This window comes from Arachis stenosperma, chromosome 5 (assembly GCF_014773155.1).
Source record: "Arachis stenosperma cultivar V10309 chromosome 5, arast.V10309.gnm1.PFL2, whole genome shotgun sequence".
Taxonomy (NCBI): domain Eukaryota; kingdom Viridiplantae; phylum Streptophyta; class Magnoliopsida; order Fabales; family Fabaceae; genus Arachis; species Arachis stenosperma.
Window position 1 is genome coordinate 91,629,033 of NC_080381.1, and position 2,687 is coordinate 91,631,719.

Here is a 2,687-nt window from a genome sequence, read left to right on the forward strand (position 1 = left end):
GGAAAGCTTTACTATCTTGAATTTCCTTACATAGATTTTCGAGTAGAGCCTCGATCTTTGATAATCTATCCTCGGTTATTGATGATGGGTTGAGATTAGGTGGTTGAGAAGGGTGGTTAGATGGATGTTGGTAGGATCTATGTGAGGTGTGTTGATGAGTTGCATTGTTGTTGGAATTGAGATTGTGGCGTCTCTGATCTTGCCCTTGGTCTTGTTGGTTTCCCCACCCAAAGTTGGGGTGATTTCTCCATCCAGAGTTGTAAGTTTTGGAGTATGGATCATGGACTTGTCTAAGTGAGTTTCCAACATAGTTGGCTTGCTCCCGGTCACTTTCTTCTCCTATGTTCACTCCATCTTGAGCTGACGATAAAGTGATGGCTGCTGCAACTTAGTTTTCCTCCACCTTCTTGGTAAGATCTGCTAGCTGCTTGGTGATCATCTTATTTTGAGCTAACAATGCATCCATGTGTTTCAGCTCCATTACTCCTCTGGTGTTACTTCTTTCGGAGGCATAGAAGTAGACATTCTCAGCAACTGTTTCAATGACATCTATGGCTTCTTCAATGGTTTTCTTCTTATTTAGAGAGCCTCCTGATGAATGATCCACAGCCTTCTTTGACTCATAGGAAAGACCTTCATAGAAAATGTGAAGTTGAACCCATTCATTGAACATATCTGGTGGGCATCTTCTTGTTAAGTCTTTGAACCTCTCCCATACTTCATAGAGAGTCTCACCATCTTGTTGCCTAAAATTTTGCACCTCAGCTCTCAGCCTGTTGATTCTTTGAGGAGGGTAAAATCTTGCCAAAAATTTGTTCACCACATATTCCCAATTTGTTAAGCTCTCCTTTGGGAAGGATTCAAGCCATTTGGATGCCTTGTCCCTGAGTGAAAAAAGGGAACAAGAGCAGCCTATAGACATCCGGATGGACTCCATTAGACTTCACAGTGTCACAAATTCTTAGGAAGGTGGTTAGATGTTGATTGGGGTCTTCTTGAGCACTTCCTCCAAATGAACAATTGTTCTAAATAAGGGTGCTGAGCTAGGGTTTTAGTTCAAAATTGTTGGCATGTATAGTGGGCTTTTGAATGCTACTTCCACAGTTTCCTGGATTACGATTGATATAGGAGCCTAGAACTCTCCTTTCTTGCCCAGCACGGTTTGCATGGCCTTCTCTAGCATGGTTGTGAGCTTCTTCTTCGTGATTGTTCTCCAAAGTACTCTTCCTCTTCCTCAGCACCAATAATTCTTTTCCTTCTTGCTTCCTTCTTAGTCTCCAGAGGGTCCTTTCAGGTTTTGAATCGAAGGATGTTGAAACTCCTTCTCTTCTCCCTGTCATACAACAGACAGATTGCACAACAGGAGATAAAATGAAGAAACTATTCTTGTTAGAGTAATTGTTAGTGTGAGTGATGCAAATTATCAAACAGTTAGTGGGTTAGTGAGTGGTGCACGAAATTGCAATCACACTTTTGCAATCCCGCACAACTAACCAGCAAGTGCACTGGGTCGTCCAAGTAATACCTTGCGTGAGCAAGGGTCGATCCCACGGAGATTGTCGGCTTGAAGCAAGCTATGGTTATCTTGTAAATCTTAGTCAGGATATCAGAAATTATCAGGATTGATTGTAGAAAGCAAAAGAACATGAAATGGTTACTTGTTTCGCAGTAATGGAGAATAGGTTGAGGTTTTGGAGATGCTCCATCTTCTGAATCTCTGCTTTCCTACTGTCTTTCTTCATCAAACACGCGAAGCTCCTTCCATGGCAAGCTGTATGTAGGGTTTCACCGTTGTCAGTGGCTACCTCCCATCCTCTCAGTGAAAACGTTCCTATGCTCTGTCACAGCATGGCTAATCATCTGTCGGTTCTCGGTCAGGCCGGAATAGAATCCATTGATTCTTTTGCGTCTGTCACTAACGCCCCGCCTGCTAGGAGTTTGAAGCATGTCACAGTCATTCAATCATTGAATCCTACTCAGAATACCACAGACAAGGTTTAGACCTTCCGGATTCTCTTGAATGCCGCCATCAGTTCTAGCTTATACCACGAAGATTCTGGTTAAGGAATCCAAGAGATATCTACTCAATCTAAGGTAGAATGGAGGTGGTTGTCAGGCACACGTTCATAGCTGAGAATGATGATGAGTGTCACGGATCATCACATTCATCCGGTTTAAGAACAAGTGATATCTTAGAACGGAAGCAAGCATGATTGAATAAGAAACAGTAGTAATTGCATTAATCCATCAAGACACAGCAGAGCTCCTCACCCCCAACCATAGGGTTTAGAGACTCATACCGTGGAAAATACACAAAGAAACGTGTAAAGTGTCATGAGGTACTGATACAATGTCAAAAGATCCTATTAATAGTAAACTAGTAACCTAGGGTGTACAGAAATGAGTAAATGACGTAAAAATCCACTTCTGGGTCCACTTAGTGTGTGCTTGGGCTGAGCAATGAAGCATTTTCGTGTAGAGACCTTTTCTGGAGTTAAACGCCAGCTTTTATGCCAGTTTGGGCGTTTAACTCCAAGTTTTATGCCAGTTCCAGCGTTAAACGCTGGAAATTCTGAGGCTGATTCGCCACGCCGGTTTGGGCCATCAAATCTCGGGAAAAGTATGGACTATTAAACATTGCTGGAAAGCCCAGGATGTCTACTTTCCAACGCCGTTGAGAGCGCGCC

The 2,687-nt window shown here is 42.9% G+C and overlaps 1 non-coding gene across 1 annotated transcript; it reads left to right on the top strand.

Annotated features, from left to right (window-relative positions):
- The first annotated feature begins 668 nt into the window (after positions 1 to 668).
- Positions 669 to 775, top strand: LOC130984908 (small nucleolar RNA R71). The gene has a single exon (XR_009088811.1). It is a non-coding gene; the product is annotated as a small nucleolar RNA R71 (small nucleolar RNA).
- Positions 776 to 2,687: the final 1,912 nt, after the last annotated feature.